Source organism: Mustelus asterias, chromosome 10 (genome assembly GCF_964213995.1).
Source record: "Mustelus asterias chromosome 10, sMusAst1.hap1.1, whole genome shotgun sequence".
In the NCBI taxonomy this organism is placed as follows: domain Eukaryota; kingdom Metazoa; phylum Chordata; class Chondrichthyes; order Carcharhiniformes; family Triakidae; genus Mustelus; species Mustelus asterias.
Genome location: NC_135810.1, coordinates 102,902,965 through 102,927,922, shown reverse-complemented (window position 1 = coordinate 102,927,922; position 24,958 = coordinate 102,902,965).

Below are 24,958 nucleotides of genomic sequence, written 5' to 3'. Positions count from 1 at the left end.
GGTTTTTAAGCTCTTCTCGTTTTACCTTAGAACTAAATCTAATTTCTAACATGCTGTTCACTTTGCCTTGATACTTGGGCGGCATGGTAGCACAATGGTAAGCACTACTGCTTCACAGCGCCAGGGACCCGGGTCCAATTCCTGCCTCGTGTGACTTCCTGTGTGGAGTTTGCACGTTCTCCTCGTGTCTGCATTGGGTTTCCTCCGGGTGCGCCAGTTTCCTCCCACACTCCAAAGATGTGCAGGTTAGGTGGACTGGTCATGTTAAATTGCCTCTCAGTGCCAGGGGAGTTAGCAGGGTAAATACGTGGGGTTATGGGGTAGGGCCTGGCTGGGATTGTTGTTGGTGCAGGCTCAATGGACCAAATGGCCTCCTTCTGCACTGTAGGGATTCCCTGACTTCTTTGTGAGATCGTGGAGGAAATGATTGTTTACAATCTTTGCGAGCATGTTCTCACCTCCAGCTTGAGGCTCATTCTATCTTTCAGTGTTCTCACCCTTCACTGACAGCTTGAATTGGCCGTGTAATTGGATATGCTACTGTACAAAGTGATTCAGAGCTCAGGATTAATAATCCACAACATGAGCTCAAATCCTAGCATTGCAGTTTGAGAACACATTTTTGTTGAAGAAAAAAGAAAAATAAGTTATGTTTTGTCTGAAAATTGCTCCTGTGAAATACTTTGGCATGTTTGATTTGTCTGGTTTGAATGATTTCCAATTCCTCTCTCAATGTTCCTTGCAAGCCTCTTTGTTCACACTTGTCTAAGTGGAGATTAATATGAGAATGTTCCGAGTTATCGCCTTAATGTTGTTGCTTTGACACCAGATTGTCAGCCATTCATCAATAGCTGCAATTTAATGGAAGAACTTCTCTCCTTTACAAGTATATCAAAGATTCTTACTTTGCAGCACTTACCTTTGACTTTCGAGGTCATCCTCATCCATGTATCTTTAAATCCCCTACATTAATTTTTAATTTCACCTTTACCTTTTCATGGACTATTATTATAGGAGCTGGACTTTCCTATTCAGTACCTGTGTGCACGGTGGCACAATGGTTAGCACTGTTGCCTCGTAGTGTCAGGGACGCCGGTTCAATTCCTGCTTCGGGTCACTGTCTGTGTGGAGCTTGCACCTTCTCCCCGTGTCTGTGTGGGTTTCCTCTGGATGCTCCGGTTTCCTCCCACACTCCAAAGGTGTGCAGGTTTGGTGGATTGGCCATGCTAAATTGCCCCATAGTGTCCCAAGATATATAGGATTAGTGGGGTGAATACGTAGGGTTACGGGGTAAGCCTGGGTAAGAGTCGGTGCAGACTCGGTCATAGAATCCCTACAGCGCAGAAGGAGGCCTTTTGGCCCATTGAACCTGCACTGACAACAATCCCACCTAAGCCCTATCCTCGTAACCCTACATATTTCCCTGCTGCCCTCCCTGGCATTAAGGGTTAATTTAGCATGGCCAATCCACCTAACACGTACATCTTTGGATTGTGGGAGGAAACCGGAGCACCCGGAGGAAGCATACGCAGACACGGGGAGAACGTGCAAATTCCACACAGACAGTGACCCGAGGCTGGAATCAAACCCTGGTGCTGTGAGGCAGCAGTGCTAAACACTGTGCCAACCGAATGGCCTCCTTCTGCAGTGTCGGGATTCTATGATTGCATTGTATCACTTCCAACATTTCAATCCAGAGCTCATTTGATAATCTTCACTATTTAATAAACCATTTGTCTGTCCCCCTTACACCCACACCCCACCCACCCCCACCTCCACACACTCCCCTCCCCACCTGAACCTAAATCATCCAATATGGAAAGCAGACCATCTCGTGACTTGTGCCAGCATAACTTGTGAACTAACCTGGCTGACACCAGTCAATATTCTGTTGTCTGTAATCCTCTGCTTCCTGAATGCACATTCTACAGAACAGACTGTTACCACATTGCCAAACTCGCATAATCCAAACCAGCAAACCTACTTGGCGATCTGTGAACTTTTCTTCCTTTTTTGGCGTGCTTGTCATTACTCCTGACACCCCTTCCCCCTTCAGACTTTTCCTACACTATCTCCAGTATCTGATATAGCTGTCCTCATGTGCTTGTAAAAGTCCTCAGATCCCCTGGGAAACATTAAAGCATTAATCTTTCCATTTGAAAGACCTGTCTTCTCATCATACGTCTTTTATTTTAGTCATTACACATTTAGAATGCAAAACACATTGCAGTAATAAATCAAACTGCTACCAGAGTCATGTCTAATTAATGTCCATGGGTAGAGTTGCAGTGGGATTTCCACCTGCATAAAGTTAGAACTGCGATACAAGGGAAGGTATCAATGGAGGCCTTTAACTACTGTTGTCAAAAGATTTTCATATCACAAATTAGCTGAATATTAATAACTAATTCACATCATAGAATAGAATCATTGAACCCGTACAGTGCAGGAGGGGGCTATTCAGTCCATCGAGCCGGCACTGACAACAATCCCACCCAGACCCTATCCCTGTAATCCCATGTATTTACCCTATTAATCTCCCTGACACTAAGGGGCAATGTAGTCCCTATAACCTGCACGTCTTTGGACTGTGGGAGGAAACCGGAGCACCCAGAGGAAACCCATATAGTCATCGGGAGAACATGCAAACTTCACACAGGCAGCCACCCAAGGCCGGAATTGAACCCGGGTCCTTGGCGCTGTGAGGCAGCAGTGCTAACCACTGTGTCACTGTGCTGCCCCATGGTGTGGAGATGCCGGCGTTGGACTGGGGTAAACACAGTAAGAAGTTTAACAACACCAGGTTAAAGTCCAACAGGTTTATTTGGTAGCAAAGTTGCAGCTCCGAAAGCTTGTGTGGCTTTTGCTACCAAATAAACCTGTTGGACTTTAACCTGGTGTTGTTAAACTTCTTACTGTGTCTGCCCCATGGTGCCATGGTAACAGAATTACAAATTTCATTTACTTTATGTAAATTTAATTTTACTTTTATTTTAAAAACATTTTTATACTTAAATTCTTCACCTTCTTCAAAATGTACATTTTCGATTCTGCCAAGTTCTAATGGTCAACATTATGAAGTACAATAGGGAGGAATTTTACCCTGGGTGGGTGAGTGGGTCAGAATAAAGGTGGATGAGAGTCTAAATGGGTAAGAAATGGGAGCCAACTGCACTCAGGACGGACAAGGGGAACACAGCCAATTCCCTCCCTGGAGGTGGTTGGCATTTTAAGTGGGTTAATGAGCTGGAAGCTTCAGATTTAACATGCTTTGGAGGTTTGTCTGTGGCCAGCTGTCCTTCCTGAGCTCCAACAAACCCGGCAACAGGAGCTAAGTGAACACAACCTCTTTATGGGTCAGAAGGGGCTGGAGTTCTTCTGTCCAGCCCTTCAAGCTAGTTTTTTCTTTATTCATTCGTGGGAGATGGGTGTCTCTGGCTGGGCTAGCTTTTATTGCCCATCTCCTGTTGCCCTTGAACTGAGTAGGTTGCTAGACCATTTCAGAGGGCAGTTGAGAGTCAACCACATTGTTGTGGCTCTGGAGTCACATAAAGACCAGACCGGGTAAGAATAGCAGATTTCCTTCTCTAAAGAAGGCACGGTGGCGCAGAGGTTAGCACTGCTGCCTCACAGCGCCAGGGACCCGGGTTCGATTCTCGGCTTGGGTCACTGTCCGTGTGGAGTTTGAGTGTTTTCCCCATGTCTGCGTGGATTTCCTCTCGATGCTCCAGTTTCCTCCCACAGTCTGAAAGACGTGCTGGTTAGGTGCATTGGCCATGCTAAATTCTCCCTCAGCGAACCCGAACAGGCGCTGGAGTGTGGCGACTAGGGGATTTTCACAGTAACTTCATTGCAGTGTTAATGTAAGCCTACTTATGACTAATAAATAAACTTTATTTAACTTTTATTTAGTGAACCAGATGGGTCTTCCCACAATCGACAATGGTTTCATGGTTATAGATAGGATATAGATAGGCTGGAAATTTGGGCAAAGAAATGGCAGATGGAGTTCAATCCAGATAAATGCGAAGTGATGCATTTTGGTAGAACGTAGGGGGGAGCTATACGATAAATGGCAGAACCATAAAGGGTGTAGATACGCAGAGGGACCTGGGTGTGCAAGTCCACAGATCCTTGAAGGTGACGTCACAGGTGGAGAAGGTAGTGAATAAGGCATATGGCATGCTTGCCTTTATAGGACGGGGCATAGAGTATAAAAGTTGGGGTCTGATGTTGCAGTTGTATAGAACATTGGTTCGGCCGCATTTGGAATACTGCGCCCAGTTCTGGTCGCCACACTACCAGAAGGACATGGAGGCTTTAGAGAGAGTGCAGAGGAGGTTTACCAGGATGTTGCCTGGTATGGAAGGGCTTAGTTATGAGGAGAGATTGGGTAAACTGGGGTTGTTCTCACTGGAAAGACGGAGGATGAGGGGTGACCTAATAGAGGTGTATAAAATTATGAAAGGCATAGATAGGGTGAACGGTGGGAAGCTTTTCCCCGGGTCGGTGGTGACGTTCACGAGGGGTCATAGGTTCAAGGTGAAGGGGGGGAGGTTTATCACAGATATCAGAAGGACATATTTTGCACAGAGGGTGGTGGGGGCCTGGAATGCACTGCCAGGCAAGGTGGTGGAGGCAGACACACTGGGAATGTTTAAGACTTATCTAGATAGCCACATGAACGGAGTGGGAATGGAGGGATACAAAAGAATGGTCTAGTTGGGACCAGGGAGCGGCGCGGGCTTGGAGGGCCGAAGGGCCTGTTCCTGTGCTGTATTGTTCTTTGTTCTTTGTTCTATCAGTACATTCTTAATTCCAGGTTACTTTTATTGAATTCAAGTTCCACCATGGTGGGATTTAGACCCTGGTCCCCAGAACATTAGCTGAGTTTCTGGATTAATAGTCTAGCGATGATACCACTAGACAATCACCTCCCCCATGTTGCCAAATGCCAGTGTCTGCATTTAGTTTGGTGAAAATGAAAATGTGCTTTTTGTTAGCTCTGCCTGACTCTTATCCAAAGACGCCATTGATGAATCACCCTTTCCATGGACTTGTTTAACTGTGTGAGGTCAACACAGATTCACAGTATGCCGCTTGGTTTTGCAACCATTTGCAACCAGGCATTGCAACCAAGCCTGAACATCAACCTGTAGGTTTGGTGACAGGTGAGATTACTCCCCTGGTGCAGCACTGACTCTATTTCTTTGCTTCAATTTCTGTGAAAATGGACGTGGAACTTTCCTTGGGGTGTACTGATCTGGAATCTGGGGTGGGATTTTCCGGCCAAGCTCACCCCAAAGTCGGAAAATCCCGCCTGAGGTCAACTGACCTTTGTCTGGTCCATGTCCTGCCCGTCACGGGAATTGGGAAAATTCCGCCCCTGCTCTCAATGTTATGTGATTATTTGTTTTTCGCTTCCTATTACCTCTAAGTACATCTGGAAATTCTGTCCTGAATTCTTTCAATTTGTCTTGGATTCCCAGTTGGTCTACTTTATAGTTGAGGTATAAATTTGTGCGAGCTTTCAAATTTAATAGGGGACACTCTTGGTTCTGGATTACATAGGAACTTTCTATGATCTATTTTCCTTTGCACTGGAGTCAATAATCCTTTGATCTTTAGCTGAATGCCTCCTGGACTATGGAGTTGAATAGTCGATGGCTGGAGGAAGTCTTGCTTGATAGCCACTGTTCTGTGCCTGAAAGAACTGAAACTCCTGCTCCAGTGTCTAACTTGAATTTTGTTTTATGTCCGTTGACTGTTATGACTGTAATAGGGCGGCACGGTAGCACAGTGGTTAGCACTGCTGCTTCACAGCTCCAGGGTTCCGGGTTCGATTCCCGGCTCGGGTCACTGTCTGTGTGGAGTTTGCACATTCTCCTCGTGTCTGCATGGGTTTCCTCCGGGTGCTCCGGTTTCCTCCCATAGTCCAAAGGTGTGCGGGCTAGGTTGATTGGCCAGGTTAAAAATTGCCCCTTAGAGTCCTGAGATCCGTAGGTTAGAGGGATTAGTGGGTAAATATGTGGGGGTAGGGCTTGGGTGGGATTGTGGTCGGTGCAGACTCGATGGGCCGAATGGCCTCTTTCTGCACTGTAGGGTTTCTATGATATCTATGACTTCTAATAGTTCCCATTTGAGCCTGTAATTTCTCCCGAGAATGGTACTTCATTTGCTTTTTCAATTTCAAATTATTGAGTGCGACGTTATTTAATTCATTTCTCCTTACATTCTGAGTTAGGAGCTTTTTGCTGTGGCATACAGCTTTAAAATATCCTACAGGACATTCTTCATGCCAATACAGCCTTTTCCCGCCGCATCAAGAACACTGAGTAATGGCGGCTGCCGCACCCTCTTCACCCGCTCTGTTTATGAGATGGTGCAATGCTAGTTGTGTGCCTTACAAACTGTATTGTGTTAGCTGCTTTTTCCAGGAAATCTTGTTGCCTCAAATAAATGCCCGATTTAGTTTTCTCATTTCTGCCTGCCTTGTTAACTGCACAGCCTTCGATAATGTTAAGTCCTCTCTTGATTGTAGAAAATCTGATAAAGTCTCCTCTAAGACTCCTATAACAACGCCATCCTGAATTTATTCATCTTTCAGGGTTCTACCTTTGCAATTCTCAATTAGTCAGTATAAAACATTAATAAATTAATCTAAACTCTTTCTTGGTCTTTGGGTACATCTATGAACTTCACTCTTTCTATGATTGTGTTCCTTATAAGGCTAAAATATTATCAAAACTTTTACAACATCTTCAAATGTTGCCTTTGCTTCATTTATGCCCTATCTGACCATTTCATCATCTGCAGAACTACCTATAGTGTAGAGAAGAGTTCCTTAGTAGGTTTCTCTGCTGATGCTGAAGTGGTTTTGTACCTGGTAAGCCTTTGGCGTTTATCCGGCCACTTTTCGACTTGATCCAGGACTTTCATGTGTTCAGAGTACTATAACAAAGCTAAGATTTTCTCCATGGCTTTTCTTCACTCTAGCCTTTCTTTGAATTCTTTTGGCATTTGTTCCCACACTATCCAATCCTTGCAGTTTTTATTTTAGTCGTTGGGCCATTTACTTGGTGCTTTTTCCATTGTCTTTACCATTGTCACCTCTGTTATCTCTTGGTCTGTGGATCTTAGCTGAGGTTTTCCATGCTCAGTCTCGATAGAGACTGATGGAGGCAAGGCTGTTGGTGAACTTTAACTTTTACTAAACATTCTTCTTACTACGTATAGTATAAGGCTTAGCACAAGGCTTCACATAGAACATCTCTCTGCATAGTCTGTTAGGTGATCTTAGATGACTGAAAAAGTAGACTTTCTATTTGCATTAAGCCTTAACACTACAGAGTGGCACTTGAACCCACAAGTTTCTAACACAGAGGTGAGAATACTATCTACTGGACCATGGTTGACAGAATGACAATTCTCACCTAGTTATTACTATAACATTTCCTAAACCTTGGCACTGTCAACTTGCGCTTAAAGGTGGGCATATCTCTAAAGGAGAGAACGCAGACTCTGGGTTGCATTACAGTCACTATGCTTCTAAAGGTTGGAAAGCATTTTCAAGTATCCTAAGATCATGAAAGATTTGATTTTGATTTGATTTGATTTGATTTATTATTGTCACATGTATTAGTATACAGTGAAAAGTATTGTTTCTTGCGCGCTGTACTGACAAGTACCGTTCATAGAACATAGAACATAGAACAGTACAGCACAGAACAGGCCCTTCGGCCCACGATGTTGTGCCGACCTTCATCTGAAACCAAGATCAAGCTATCCCACTCCCTACCATCCTGGTGTGCTCCATGTGCCTATCCAATAACCGCTTAAATGTTCCTAAAGTGTCTGACTCCACTATCACTGCAGGCAGTCCATTCCACACCCCAACCACTCTCTGCGTGAAGAACCTACCTCTGATATCCTTCCTATATCTCCCACCATGAACCCTATAGTTATGCCCCCTTGTAATAGCTCCATCCACCCGAGGAAATAGTCTTTGAACGTTCACTCGATCTATCCCCTTCATCATTTTATAAACCTCTATTAAGTCTCCCCTCAATCTCCTCCGCTCCAGAGAGAACAGCCCCAGCTCCCTCAACCTTTCCTCATAAGACCGACACTCCAAACCAGGCAGCATCCTGGTAAATCTCCTCTGCACTCTCTCCAGCGCTTCCACATCCTTCTTATAGTGAGGTGACCAGAATTGCACGCAATATTCCAAATGCGGTCTCACCAAGGTCCTGTACAGTTGCAGCATAACCCCACGGCTCTTAAACTCCAACCCCCTGTTAATAAAAGCTAACACACTATATGCCTTCTTCACAGCTCTATCCATTTGAGTGGCAACCTTTAGAGATCTGTGGATATGGACCCCAAGATCTCTCTGTTCCTCCACAGTCTTCAGAACCCTACCTTTGACCCTGTAATCCACATTTAAATTAGTCCGACCAAAATGAATCACCTCACATGTATCAGGGTTAAACTCCATTTGCCATTTTTCAGCCCAGCTTTGCATCCTATCTATGTCTCTTTGCAGCCTACAACAGCCCTCCACCTCATCCACTACTCCACCAATCTTGGTGTCATCAGCAAATTTACTGATCCACCCTTCAGCCCCCTCCTCTAAGTCATTAATAAAAATCACAAAGAGCAGAGGACCAAGCACCGATCCCTGCGGCACTCCGCTAGCAACCTGCCTCCAGTCCGAAAATTTTCCATCCACCACCACCCTCTGTCTTCGATCAGATAGCCAGTTACCTATCCAATCGGCCAACTTTCCCTCTATCCCACACCTCCTTACTTTCATCATAAGCCGACCATGGGGGACCTTATCAAACGCCTTACTAAAATCCATGTATATGACATCAACCGCCCTACCTTCATCAACACACCTAGTTACCTCCTCAAAAAATTCTATCAAATTTGTGAGGCACGATTTGCCCTTCACAAATCCGTGCTGACTATCCCGGATTAATCCGCATCTTTCTAAATGGTCGTAAATCCCATCCCTAAGGACCTTTTCCATCAATTTACCAACCACCGAAGTCAGACTAACCGGTCTATAATTACCAGGGTCATTTCTATTCCCTTTCTTAAACAGAGGAACAACATTTGCCACTCTCCAGTCCTCTGGCACCATCCCCGTGGACAGCGAGGACCCAAAGATCAAAGCCAAAGGCTCTGCAATCTCATCCCTCGCCTCCCAAAGAATCCTAGGATACATTTCATCTGGCCCAGGGGACTTATCGACCTTCAGTTTATTCAAAACTGCCAATACATCCTCCCTCCGAACATCTATTTCCTCCAGCCTATTAGCCTGTAACACCTTCTCTTCCTGAAAAACATGGCCCCTCTCCTTGGTGAACACTGAAGAAAAGTATTCATTCATCACCTCACCTATCTCTACTGATTCCATACACAAGTTCCCACCACTGTCCTTGACCGGCCCTAACCTCACCCTGGTCATTCTTTTATTCCTCACATAAGAGTAAAAAGCCTTGGGGTTTTCCTTGATCCGACCCGCCAAGGACTTCTCATGTCCCCTCCTAGCTCTCCTCAGCCCCTTTTTCAGCTCATTCCTTGCTAACTTGTAACCCTCAATCGAGCCATCTGAACCTTGTTTCCTCATCCCTACATCATCCCTACACAGAGAAGGAAACGAGAGAGTGCAGAATGTAGTGTTACAGTCATAGCTAGGGTGTAGAGAAAGATCAACTTACTGTGAGGTAGGTCCATTCAAAAGTCTGACAGCAGCAGGGAAGAAGCTGTTCTTGAATTGGTTGGTACGTGACCTCAGACTTTTGTATCTTTTTCCCGACAGAAGAAGGTGGAAGAGAGAATGCCCGGGGTGCGTGGGGTCCTTAATTATGCTGGCTGCTTTGCCGAAGCAGCAGCAAGTGTAGACAGAGTCAATGGATGGGAGGCTGGTTTGCGTGATGATTGGGCTACATTCATGACCCTTTGTAGTTTCTTGCGGTTTTGGCCATATGAATCCAAGTTCTTTCCATCTTTCTTTTTGTTATTAGGCAGCCAGAAGTGTTGGCCTTTCAGTAGGTCAGTGCTATAACATGTTTCTACAGATGTCAAATGCTGGTTGACCCGATGGTCACACTCTATTGCACCACATGGATGGAAAACATGTAAGAATTACCTGAAAAGAGACTCATTTGTGGTGAATCCGGCTACATTTTGCGTATTGTTGGTCAGTAAATTCAAAAAGAATTGCTGAAAATGTTCCCCAGAAGGAGTTTAATCATTTGGCAAGTGAAATTTCGACCATGCTTTCCTGCCATAATCGCTGCTCTTGTGACGTGCAAACAAAAGGTCAAAGTGAGCTTCCTGCTGCATCCATGAAAATACATCACTCAGAGTTCTTCATCTACAACTTGAATTTCGCCAACCCGTCAGATAATTTGGTGACACGGTGGCACAGTGGTCAGCACAGCTGCCTCACAGCGCTAGGGACCTGTCTGTGTGGAGTCTGCACATTCTCCCCGTGTCTGTGTGGGTTTCCTCCGGGTGCTCCCGTTTTCTCCCACAGTCTGAAAGACGTGCTGGTTAGGTGCATCGGCCGTGCTAAATTCTCCCTCAGTGTACCCGAACAGGTGCCGGGGTGTGACGATTAGGGGATTTTCACAGTAATTTCATTGCAGTGTTAATGTAAGCCTACTTGTGATACTAATAAATAAACTTTTTTTAAAAATTAGATCCTGTGAAATTAACCAATAATTATAGCAAAAAGCCTGAAATGGTAACCTCTCAGGAATTGGCTCAGAGATTTGTTGTGGGTGAAGGATAGTTAGTATTCAATGGAAGCTTACAATGTTAGAAGTCTGTTTGCAAATAGCCTGCATACAGAAACAGAACGCGTGATCGTACAGGTGGGCAATATCTGCTTAATCAAATGCACGTTCACTGAATGGTTTCCTTTTCCATTTCGAATAGTTCAAGGAGTCCGCTACATGAGCAGCTGCATCCTGTGTCCATGGAGAACTATATAAACTGATGTGTTCTCTCCCCTAATGGAGCCATTACTGGAATGATATACTTCCGCATCGGGAACGGACTGTTGTCAGCATAATGACTGGAAGATGTCAGCAGCGTGGGAGGTGGGAACCTTAGTCACCTTCACTGTTTCCAACTAAGTATAAATTACGGTTCTCTGTGCGGCTGCAAATTTGCAGTGGGTATAAGTGTGACAATTTTGTCTGCTGACCGAAATACGTTCCACATTTATTCCATTGCACAGAGTTGCGTCACATTATTGAGCCACAAGCCATAATTGATAGTCTGCCTTGTAATTTACTGCCACAGGCCGGCACTGGACAGTGGCACTGGTACCACTAATGGATGAGTTGCATTTACACTTGAGTTTATATGGTCAACCGTGTGTCAAACAGGAGTGGGTATACTTGACTCTTGGTTGCTGCTCCTTAATGGGGTAAATACAATATTTAAAAAGCAGAATACTGAGGTTGCTGGAAATGTGAAATAACAACAGAAAATGGTGGAAAAACTCAGCAGGTCTGCCAAAGGGAAACAGCGTTAACACTGCAAGTCGCAGGTGGCTCTTCTTCAGAACTCATATATTTTAACATTCTTTTTATTTATTGAAAAACAGCATAACCTCTAAAAGAGTCAAACTCTTAAGGTGGAATTTTACCGGCACGTCCGCTCAAGGTTTGTACCATCCCGCCCGAGGCTAATGGAGAATGCCTCGATTCGGGGGGGGGGGGGGGGGGGCAGCATGCCGGTAAAATCCCAGCCTTGATGTTGTGAAGAGACAGTGGCCTGAATTCACCGGCCGTTCATGCCCCGTTGCCACTGCACTCAGCCAAATCTCCCTTCACTGCAGCGGGACTGGAGACCTTGCGAGTAAGGTCGGATATCCAGTCCACAGTCATGGATTTATTTCCCAGTTTTTGAAAAGAAAACCCAACAAGTTGTCTGCAGCTTTCTATACTGTGGTCTTTTGGAGCCTTTTTCCCCCCAAGTGTTGCTGCTCTTTTCAAGAGTCCACTGGCATCTAGAAAGAGTCCTGCAAAATGGACCAGTGATTTGTCCCGTGCGTGGTTGTCAGGATCCCGTGTAGGCTCCCAATGTTCAAATCCAGCCTGCTTGAAACCAGTTGCGGAAGCAGAAATCAAAGTCACTCAGGTGGATCCCAGCCAATTAAAGTGAGCTTTTAATGATTTGCTGGGTCAGTGCGTGCCTACAATAAATCGAGTTCAAAGTTGTTACTGTGTCAAAATCAGGAGCAGATGCTGCACCAGAAAAGCAACAATGCCTTTACACAAACATGGCTGCTGTCATAATTTCAGCCGTAGAGTGGGACGGGACACACAAACGTTAGTCCAAAAAGATAATTATATCCAAGAAAATGGTTCTGCAGGTGATATGATTTCATGCTTATCTATATCTTCTTCACAGCTGAATTGATTTTGCTTTGGAAATCACTTTACTGTTTAGCTTCGGCTGCTCCTTTTCTTATTAGTGTCACAAGTAGGCTCACATTAACACCGCAATGAAGTTACTGTGAAAATCCCCCCGTCACCACACTCCGGTGCCTGTTTGGGTACACTGAGGGAGAATTTAGCATGGCCAATGCACCTGTGGTAAACCACTGTTAGCTTATTACCTGTATATGTGACATGCCTGGACACATCCCTGCCGGCCCTACCCGAGACTCCCCCCCCCCCCAGTCCAGGTATAAAGGCGACTGCTCCCCACCTCCCTGCCTCAGTCTGGACCAGTTCATCGGCATGGGTGTGCTCCAAGTCTTTTGCTAATAAAAGCCTATTTGTTCTTGCATGCAAACTAGTCTTTGCTCGATTGATGGTGCATCAGCACCTAACCAGCACGTCTTTCAGACTGTGGGAGGAAACCACAGCACCCGGAGGAAACCCATGCAGGCAAAGGGAGAACATGCAGACTCCACACATAGTGACCCAAGCCGGGAATTGAATCAGCGTCTCTGGCGCTGTGAGGCAGCAGTGCTAACCACTATGCCACCATGCACTCTTATACTGTGCTTGGTGCTCGATGTACCCAGCTGGCAGCAATACAGCCATAGACTTTCCTATGGTGGCTGATACTGAGGTAAAATTGCTGTAACATTTCCAGGATTTTCTCTGCTTGCAAGATGGATGGTGCCTTGCTCCAAAACAATCTTCTAATACCCGCCTACCAGAGGGTAACTCTGACTCCAGTTTTCTCTCTGTCTATTATCTACTCAGCAGTTGTCCGTAGTCTGGCCGTTAGTTTTGGAACCTGTATCCTCACAGTGCGCCAGCGCTCTGTGGTTCATTATCATCTGGTGTAAGTTCGGATTTGACATGGATAGCTGCGTAATAATTTAATTTAATAAGTAATTGAAACACCATCATATTCAAGGCTATGGACCAAGTGCTGAAACACAGGATTAGAACAGGTAGATGCTGGATGGCTGGTGCAGACATGATGGGCCGAAGGGCCTCTTTCTGTTCTGTAAACGCAACAGGGGCTATCTTACCAAAAAAATTCTAAGTGCCAAACGAGCGTGAAAACGAGAGAAACTCACACCGTTTTTTGGGTGACTTAAAAATCAAATCTTACCTGACTCTGACAAAAAAATGAGACCAAACCAGTTTCTCACCAGCAGGGGAGCAGGTGGGGCCAAGCTCGCCTGAAAGTCAGCTGACAGCAGTGTGGTAAACCACTGTTAGCTTATTGCCTGTGTGTGTGTGTGTGTGTGTGTGTGTGTGTGTGTGTGTGACATGCCTGGACATGCCCCTGCCGGCCCTGCCCGGGACTCCTCCTCCCCGGGTCCAGGTATAAAGGTGATTGCTCCCCATCCCCTGCCTCAGTCTCTGGACCAGTTCATCGGCATGGGTGTGCTCCAAGTCTTTTGCTAATAAAAACCTATTTGTTCTTGCATACAAACTAGTCTTTGCTCGATTGATGGTGCATCAATTTTATTAGCAAAAGTTTTGGGATGGAACAGATACTAAAACCCGATAGACTCGAATTGGATCCTCAAGCTGTAGGAGCCTCTAACAGCTTCGATCACTGGCTGCGCTGTTTTGAAACTTTCCTCACTGCCTCCTCCTCTGTCGTCCGGACCGAAACCGACAAGCTCCACGTGCTCCACGCCCGGGTAAGCGATCAAGTATTCTCGATGATTAGAGATGCTGAAACTTACAAGGATGCAATTGAACTTTTAAAAGGCCAGTACAACAAACAGTCTAATGAAATCTACGCCAGACATCTTCTGGCTACTCGCAGACAACAGCCAGGAGAATCAGGCAATCAATTCCTGCGTGCGTTGCGAGCACTTGGCAGGGCCTGCAACTGCAAGGCCGTAACAGCCGCCCAAAACACTGAGGACTCAATCAGAGATGCCTATGTCACGGGTATCAGGTCAAACTATATCCGACAACGACTGCTGGAACAGGGTGGGCTGGACCTACAAAAGACTGTGGAGCTTGCCGACTCATTAGAGGTGGCCTTCCGTAATCTCGAGGCCTACACCCCCGACCACGGGGGCGCATCATGGACACCGCGGTCGCCGCCACCTCTGTACTTGGGAGGGCCGCAGGCCTACGCCACGCCACGTCCCACCAATGACCCGACCGCTGCGGCAGTCTCCGGAGGCCCGAAGTGCTACTTCTGCGGCCTGGGAAAGCACCCCCGACAACGTTGCCCGACGAAGGATGCGATCTGCTCTGGGTGTGGAAAGAAGGGCCATTACGTGAAGGTATGCAGGGCAAAATCGACCTCCAAGCCCAGTAGTGCCGCATGCGACCCGCGGGGGCCACTATCTCGGGCTCCGGTAGCCGCGTGCGAGCTGCCATCTTGGACGCCATCAGCCGCATGTGAGCCATGCGGGCCGCCATCTTGGACGCCTTCAGCCACGAGTGAGCTGTGGGCTGCCATCTTGGACGCCATCAGCCACGTGTGAAGCGTGCGGGCCGCCAGCTTGGACGCCGTCAGCCACGTCGCAAAATCCAACGGTGGCTTCGATTACGCTGGACCAATCCAGGCCTCACCAACTCGCCAGGTCCATGATGGACATCGAGGTAGACGGTCGCACTACAAACTGTTTGTTTGACTGTGGGAGTACGGAGAGTTTTATTCACCCTAACACATGAGTCGCTACGCCCTTTCAGTACTGCCAGTGAAGCAAACGATCTCCATGGCTTCAAAGTCCCACTCGGAGGATGTCCTCGGGTACTGCGTGGCGACCCTGACTGTACGGGGCACAGTGTACACAAAAACTTCAGGCTCCTCGTGCTGCCACAACTCTGCGCTGCCGTACTCTTGGGGCTAGATTTCCTATGTCACCTTAAGAGTGTCACCATGGATTATAATGGGCCTTTTCCCCTGCTCTCCGTTTGCAATCAGCAGTTCTTAGATCGCCCACCGCGCACCACCTGCAGCCTCTCGACCCTTAAAGTTGCCCCTCCCTCACTGTTTGAAAATCTCACTGCAAGCCCATCGCCACCAAGAGCAGACGGTACAGTGCTGGAGACAGAGTTTTTATCAAGTCCGAAGTACAACGGCTCCGAGGGGAGGGGATCATCAAGGCCAGTACCAGCCCCTGGAGAGCCCAAGTAGTAGTTGTTAAGGTGGGGGAGAAACATCGCATGGTCAGACCATTAACGATACACGCAGCTGGATGCGTACCCCCTTCCCCGCATATCTGACATGGTCAATCAGATTACGCAGTATCGGGTGTTCTCCACCATCGACTTAAAATCTGCATACCACCAGCTACCTATCCGCCCGGAAGACCGCCAATATACTGCCTTCGAGGCGGATGGCCGCCTCTATCACTTCCTTAGGGTCTCTTTCGGTGTCACCAACGGGGTCTCGGTTTTCCAGCATGAGATGGACCGAATGGTAGACCAGAATGGGCTGCGGGCCACCTTCCCGTACCTGGATAACGTCACCATCTGCGGCCATGATCAGCAGGACCACGACGCCAACCTCCACAAATTCCTCCACACCGCCACACTCCTAAATCTGACCTATAATAAGGAGAAGTTCATATTCCGCACACACCGCCTCGCCATCCTTGGTTGTGTTGTGGAAAACGGGGCCATCGGTCCCGATCCCAACCGCATGCGTCCCCTACTGGAACTCCCCCTCCCCACCAGCCTCAAAGCACTGAGGAGATGCCTGGGCTTCTTCTCGTATTACGCCCAGTGGGTCCCCAATTATGTGGGTAAAGCCCGTCCGCTCATCAAATCCACCTATTTTCCCCTGACGGCAGAGGCCCGCCTGGCCTTCGACCGCATCAAAGCAGACATCGCGAAGACCATGATGCACGCTGTAGATGAATCCATCCCGTTCCAGGTGGAGAGCGATGCGTCTGACTTTGCCCTAGCCGCCACCCTTAACCAGGCGGACAGACCCATGGCCTTCTTCTCACGCACACTCCAAGGCCCTGAAATTCGACACTCCTCTGTTGAAAAGGAAGCCCAAGCCATAGTAGAAGCTGTACGGCACTGGCGCCACTACTTAGCTGGTAAACGATTCACCCTACTCACGGACCAACGGTCAGTTGCATTCATGTTTAATAACACGCAGCGGGGCAAGATCAAAAATGATAAAATATTGAGGTGGAGAATCGAGCTTTCCACCTACAATTACGACATCTTATACCGGCCCGGGAAGCTCAATGAGCCCCCAGACGCCCGGTCCCGGGGAATATGTGCCAGCGCACAAATAGACAAATTGCAGACTCTCCACAATGACCTCTGCCACCCGGGGGTCACCAGGTTTTTTCACTTCATTATAGCCCGTAACCAGCCCTACTCCATTGAGGAAGTCAGGACTATAACCAGACACTGCCAAGTCTGCGCAGAGTGCAAGCCGCACACCTCATAAAGGCCACCCGCCTTTCGAATGCCTAAGCGTCGACTTCAAAGGCCCCCTCCCCTCTTCTGACTGCAACATATACTTCCTCAATGTCATTGACGAATATTCACGTTTCCCCTTCGCTATTCCCTGCCCGGATATGACCTTGGCCACGGTCGTCAGGGCCCTGCACAGCCTCTTCACCCTGTTCGGTTTCCCTAGCTATATCCATAGCGACCGGGGATCCTCCTTTATGAGTGATGAGCTGCGACAGTACCTGCTCTCCAAAGGCATAGCCTCGAGTAGGACCACCAGCTATAACCCTAGGGGGAGCGGACAGGTAGAGAGGGAGAACGTGACAGTCTGGAAGGCCTTTTTACTAGCTCTGAGATCTAAAGGTCTTCCAGTCACCCGCTGGCAAGAGGTCCTCCCTGATGCACTACGCTGGATTAGATCACTCCTTTGCACAGCTACCAATGCTACCCCTCACGAAAGAATGTTTGTTTTCCCCAGAAAGTCCTCCTCGGGGACCTCACTACCGTCGTGGCTGACGTCCCCAGGCCCTGTCCTGCTCCGGAAGCACGTGAGGACCCATAAGCCGGACCCCCCTGGTCGAAAGGGTCCAACTCCTCCACGCCAACCCCCAATACGCCGATGTGGCATACCCCGACGGGCGGGAGGACACGGTCTCTATTCGAGACCTGGCACCCACAGGTGCCCATGACGACCCACAACTCACACCCCCAACCCCCGTATACAGCACACCTGAGCCCCAGGAGCCGCCACCACGCACCCGACAATCGGAAGGGACTACAGACGACGCGAGCGACTACGGCCTGGTGCCTGAACCCACACCGCGGCCACCAGAACCGACACCACAACCGGCACTACGGCGGTCGCAGCGGCAGATGAAGCCCCCAGAGAGACTAAATTTGTAAATTTGTAATTCTGTAAATATCGTTCCACCCACCTCACCCCCGCCGGACTCTTCTTTAAAAGCAGGGGGTGAATGTGGTAAACCACTGTTAGCTTATTGCCTGTGTGTGTGTGACATGCCTGGACACGCCCCTGCCGGCCCTGCCCGGGACTCCTCCCCCCCCGGGTCCAGGTATAAAGGGGATTGCTCCCCACCCCCTGCCTCAGTCTCTGGACCAGTTCATCAGCATGGGTGTGCTCCAAGTCTTTTGCTAATAAAAGCCTATTTGTTCTTGCATACAAACTAGTCTTTGCTTGATTGATAGTGCATCAAGCAGCAGAGAGCGCATATGTGTATGCTCAGATCTCTGTGTTCTGTGAACACAGATATCTGTCATTCACTGCCTCCCCCCAGCTATAGCCAGCCTTCTGGGTGAATTGCCCCCTTCCCGCATGGACTGTTCATGCACCACCCCCCAGCGCAGTGAAGGTAAGATCACCCCCAATGACTCTATGAAAATTCGTAAATGCACAGTATACAGATTTCACACCAAAACACCCCTCATTTCAATAGAATAATGAAGACACATCTTACTAGCTATTATAGAAAGATAGAAAATAGAAGAATGAATCAGCCAGTTGGTCCTTTGACCCTGCTTTGCAGTGTCATGACCCAATCTCTCCTCATACAACAATCCTGTCATCCCAGGAATCAGTCTGGTGAACCTTTGCTGCACTTCCTCTATGGCAAGTATATCCTTTCTTAGATAAGGAGATCAACACTGCACAATACTCCTGGTGTGGTCTCACCAAGGCCCTGTACAGCTGCAATAAAACATCCTTGCTCCTGTACTCATGTCTTACATAGAACATAGAACAGTACAGCACAGAACAGGCCCTTCGGCCCACGATTTTGTGCCAAGATCAAGCTATCCCATTCCCTATCATCCTGGTGCTCCATGTGCCTATCCAATAACCGCTTAAATGTTCCTAAAGTGTCTGACTCCACTATCACTGCAGGCAGACCATTCCACACCCCAACCACTCTCTGCGTAAAGAACCTACCTCTGATATCCTTCCTATATCTCCCACCATGAACCCGATAGTTATGCCCCCTTGTAATAGCTCCATTCACCTGAGGAAATAGTCTTTGAACGTTCACTCTATCTATCCCCTTCATCCTTTTATAAACCTCTATTAAGTCTCCCCTCAGCCTCCTCTGCTCCAGAGAGAACAGCCCTAGCTCCCTCAACCTTTCCTCATAAGACCTACCCTCCAAACCAGGCAGCATCCTGGTAAATCTCCTCTGCACTCTTTCCAGTGCTTCCACATCCTTCTTATAGTGAGGTGACCAGAATTGCACACAATATTCCAAATGTGGTCTCACCAAGGTCCTGTACAAAACATAGAAACATAGAAACCCTACAGTACAGGAAGAGGCCATTCGGCCCATCGAGTCTGCACCGACCACAATCCCACCTAGGCCCTACCCCCATATCCCTACATATTTTACCCACTCATCCCTCTAACCTACACATCTCAGGACACTAAGGGCAATTTTATTAGCATGATTTCTATGATTTACAATGGTGGGTATGCATTGGGATAGTACATTGCGATAAATAAGGGGAATTGAAGGATATGCGATGTAGAAGCGACAAGAGGATTCTGTTCTGCATTTTGGAACGTGCAGTGCTTCAAGAGTTTCATGGCAAATCAAGCCCCTGACACAAATTCATTGTCCATGTCATTATATGTCAGTAGCATTAAGGGTGTAGCTGAAATAGATGTGAAGAGAGTGGATAGTCCAAAGAACAAAGAGTAAGAAAAATGCCCAATTGTTACACAAAATGCTACATAGCATGTAATCACCTGCAGCTTGTTGAAGCCTCCAACCATCAAACTGAGGCCAAGAATCACATAGATTTATGCTGAGAAAGAATAAAGTTGGCTAAAATGCTGGCATGAGCTCCAGGTGCTGCTTCTATCCAGAAACCGCACAGTTGCGGTTCAATGGATAATGCATTCAAGAGACTTTCATGAAAAAAAGACACAAAGAAGTTGCAGTTTAATGTAGGGCGAACAATATGAAAAGGACATTGCAAATCCCCTTAGCTTTCCTGGCAAATTGTATGTGTTAGAGGAAAATACAGGTGTACAGGATTCCTAGTGACGAAATCTCAAACACAGCAGCAAGCAGCGAGAGAACAAAATTATAGTTGTTAGAAAAAAAATAATAGACACTGCTAAAATCTTTCTCAATTGGTGGCACCTTTGGGTAATGCCACAATCTGACTTTGGGACTGTTGTTCTGTATGGACCATCCGCTACAGAAGTGGAAAATTCATGGAAGGAGGGTAAAATTCAGTGCCCTGTCTCAGTTGAAGTTATCATAGAATTATAGAATCCCTACAGTGCAGAAAGAGGCTATTTAAGTTTATTTATTAGTCACAAGTAAGACTTACATTAACACTGCAATTAAGTTACTGTGAAATTCCCCCAGTCGCCACACTCCGGCGCCTGTTCGGGTCAATGCACCGAACCAGCATGTCTTTCAGACTGTGGGAGGAAACCGGAACACCTGGAGGAAACCCACACAGACACGGGGAAAATGTGCAAATTCTGCACAGTCACCCAAGCTGGGAATTGAACCCGGGTCCCTGGCGCTGTGAGGCAGCAGTGCTAATCACTGTGCCACCGTGCTGCCCCGTGCCCACTGTGTCACCGTACCAACCACAATCCCACCCAGTCCCTATTCCCATAACCCCATATATTTACCCTGCTAATCCCCCTGACGCTAGGGTCAATTTAGCATGACTAATCAACCTAACCCACACATCTTTGGACTGCTGGAGGAAACAGAAGCACCCGGAGGAAACCCACGCAGACATGGGGAGAATGAGCAAACTCTACATAGGCAGTGACCCGAGACGGAAATTGAACCCGGGTCCCTAGCGTTGTGAGGCAGCTGCGCTAACCACTGTGCCACCCGTGTTATCTTTTAATTAATGGCCACAGTAACTGGATAGTTGGACCTGGAACAGAACAAACTCTGCTGCACTTTCTGATCCAACTAGTTCACTTTTATCAATAGCAGAAATAAAAGTAAATTTATGCCGTGTTGTCAGAGTGAAAGTAAAATTGTTTGCGATTTCTTGATGAGATGCTTCAAGACAGGTATCCTCTTATTTGAATCTTTGCATTGTAATTATCCACTACAAGAAACAATTTTGAACAGTGTACTACAGTAGCATAAACTCTAGATTCTGTGTCCATTCAATGCTGTGTCATATGGCTAGGTGAAGTAATTTGTGATACAGATGTATATGTGTTAAGCAGAGTCACAAAACCCCATTGTGCTCAGAAAGAACCAAAGATCACATAGGAAATATTTAAAGTCCAATATCTACCCATTGAACCTTTCAAATCTCTGGAGGATAAAAGTACATGATATTTCTATGGTGTTCAAGCCTCAATAAGCTGACTGATTATGGTTTCCTAACAGCAGAATGCATACAGTGCGTTTTAAGCCACAGATTCTTATCCCTCCTGCTATTTGACCCTGAAAACTCCAAACAGAACAACCGAAGGAGCTGAACTTCATAGAAATCCAAGTTACGCAAGGACTCTGTAACATTGCAAGCACATAACAGTCTGCAGTAGATTAACACTGTTGAATGTACGGTTAAATGAGTTACACAATAAGGGATCTATTTCAAAGTTGTCCAGCAGTCTCCATGATTTGGCAAATCTGTTGCTGGCAAAATATGGGGGAAAAAAAAACTATTGCTCATTCATTTCTGAAGGACTTTTCACTTTGTTAGTACGGCATTGTGAATGGAAAGCCTGTCTAAACCAAACTAAAGTAAAGGAGATCAAATATCTTAAGGAGGTCCAGTGTTGTCCTTTGATGATGGGTTTGAATCCAGCCCTAGCAGGTAACAAACAAGCCTCTCTCTGTGATGATTGAATTTAGATGGTGAACTTCTACTCCATGAATTCATAGCACGTGACTACTCGTCAATAGCAAATGAGCTGAGAAGCACTGCTGATGAACTGAACTGCAGTTTTTTTCCTTCTACAGGACTTGAAAGGGTTGGGTCTTGTCTTCTGCTCAGTCAGATCTTCCAAACCCATGTTTCCACCCTGCCATCATGCGACCTTTTTCTCCTCTTCCATGTAAACATGCCAATCATTAACAAGAATTGATGAAACAATAATGTGGGCTCTTTATTTGAAGAGAAGAACATATACAGGTCATATTCACTGGGGAGCTAAGTGTAATCTCTGCTACTGCTGCTTGCAGACCGACTACAAGTCATGGGCTAACACATCTCATCCTGTCTAGGTTTGTATTGATTGACAATGGTTTAAGGTATGGCCTCTTAAAAGTATAGATCTTCATATCATAGCATCTACTACCCAGAAGCATGGGAATAATATTATATACTACATGGAATAGAAATTTATCACCATTGCAGGGTCAACATCCTGGAACTCCCAATAGCACTGTTGATTGCATCTAGAGTCCATAGAATCCCTACAGTGCAGAAGTAGGGTATTCAGCCTATCAAGGCTGCAGCGACTCTCCGACAGAGCATCTTACCCAGACCCAACCCCCACCCTATCTCCGCAATCCCACGCACCTATCCCTAACCTACACATTTGTGGGACACTAAGGGGCAACTCAGCATGGTCAATTCACCTAACCTGCACATCGTTGGACTGTGGGAACCATGTGGGAACATCACATGGGCTACAGCAGTTCAAGAAGTTGACTCATCTTTTCATAAAGACAATTAGAATTAAATAATAAATTTTAATCTTGCCAGAGTTGTCCACATCCCATGATCAAAGAAATTACATCAGTGAAGTAGAGAATAGATCTTTGAGTTGGGATTCAGGTACATTGCTGTGCATCTAATAATCTCAACAATCTAAAGCTGATACTGGTGACAAGAAGGGGAAAGCATTTTATTCCTTAGCCCTGAATGCTTAACTTAATGAGTACAACAATACAAATAAAACTGTAAACTTGCTTATTAAATGCCTTGTGATCTTATAATATTTTACTTCATTAAATATAATGTGTACTGCCAAAAGAGATGGTTTTTATGTTCCTAACGACAGTTGTTATGATCTTGATGTTAATAGAAACATAGAACATAGAAACATAGAAAACTACAGCACAAAACAGGCCCTACGGCCCCACAAGTTGTGCTGAACATATCCCTACCTTTTAGGCCTACCTATAACCCTCCATCCTATTAAGTCCCATGTACTCATCCAGGAGTCTCTTAAAAGACCCTATTGAGTTTGCCTCCACCACCACTGACGGCAGCCGATTCCACTCGCCCACCACCCTCTGTGTGAAAAACTTCCCCCTAACATTTCCCCTGTACCTACACCCCAGCACCTTAAACCTGTGTCCTCTCGTAGCAGCCATTTCCACCCTGGGAAAAAGCCTCTGAGAGTCCACCCGATCTATGCCTCTCAACATCTTATATACCTCTATTAGGTCTCCTCTCATCCTACGTCTCTCCAAGGAGAAAAGACCGAGCTCCCTCAGCCTATCCTCATAAGGCATGCCACTCAATCCAGGCAACATCCTTGTAAATCGCCTCTGCACCCTTTCAATCTTTTCCACATCCTTCCTGTAATGAGGCGACCAGAACTGAGCACAGTACTCCAAGTGGGGTCTGATGAGGGTCTTATATAGCTGCATCATTATCCCCGGACTCCTAAACTCAATCCATCGATTGATAAAGGCCAGCACACCATACGCCTTCTTAACCACCTCCTCCACTTGCGGGGCCAATTTTAGAGTCCTATGGACCCGGACCCCAAGGTCCTTCTGATCCTCTACAGTACTAAGAGTCTTTCCCTTTATATTGTACTCCTTCATCTCATTTGACCTGCCAAAATGGACCACTACGCATTTATCTGGGCTGAAGTCCATCTGCCACTTCTCCGCCCAGTCTTGCATCCTATCTATGTCCCTCTGTAACTTCTGACATCCCTCCAGACTATCCACAACCCCACCAACCTTTAATGAACGGGAAGACCCCAGAATGGAACCCTGGCTCATAAGATTGTAAGTTTTTTTTTCAGAAAACATGGAGGAACAGAGTCACAGAAATGCCAATTAGCTTTTAATAACAGAAAAACATTATTAACATGAAAAGTTTGACTATAATACAATATTCCCTTACTTCCTCCTTCTCTTCATGGATTTCATGTACATGGATTTCAAAGTTAACTTGTGTTATGATGGTTTTAGTAAACATACAGTCTCTTTAAGCTTGCAGGCTGACTGTGGTCATAGACACCTCACTCCAAAACCAAATGGCAGACGCCACTCAATTAACCCTCTGTGGATTTCTCCTTAAATTCACTCCTTATGATTGGGGGAGTGTTTTTAAATTCCACTCTCAAAAAGACATGCTTTAAAATCTTCTTTCAACTAATCCTCTCCATCAGCTGTTTTCATCAAGGATCCACCTCCATGTTTTCCAACTATCCTTTAAAACAAAGCTTCCTCTCCTCTGTTTTAACAAGGACCCACCTCCAGGTTTTTTAACTCTCCTTTCAGGAACACTTTTACATAAACTCTGTGATACAGCCATTGATCATCCCACAATTATTTAAACTGTCGCTTCACAGGTTATAGTAAGATATCACAAACCATGGAAACACTTCAAATATCTTTCTGGCTTCTCACTAGCCAAGTCCTTTTCAGCTCTGAATGTGGCTTCAATGAACAGTACCCTGTTCCAGTTTCTTCTGTTCCTTTAACTTAGTGGAGCTTCTTTTCCTTTCCCTGGATTCTGGAACTAACTGTCCTTTCGCTTAACTGGATATAAATTGTCCCATTGGTAAGATGCAGCATTGGTTCATGAAGGGAAAGTCTTGTTTGACTAATTTGGTGGAATTCTTTGAGAACATTACATGTGCAGTGGACAATGGGGAACCTGTGGATGTGGTGTATCTGGATTTCCAGAAGGCATTTGACAAGGTGCCGCACCAAAGACTGCTACATAAGATAAAGATGCACGGTGTTACAGGTAATGTATTAGCATGGATAGAGGATTGGTTAATTAACAGAAAGCAAAGAGTGGGGGTAAATGGGTGTTTTTCTGGTTGGTGATCAGTGACTAGTGGTGTGCCTCAGGGATCAGTGTTGAGACCACAATTG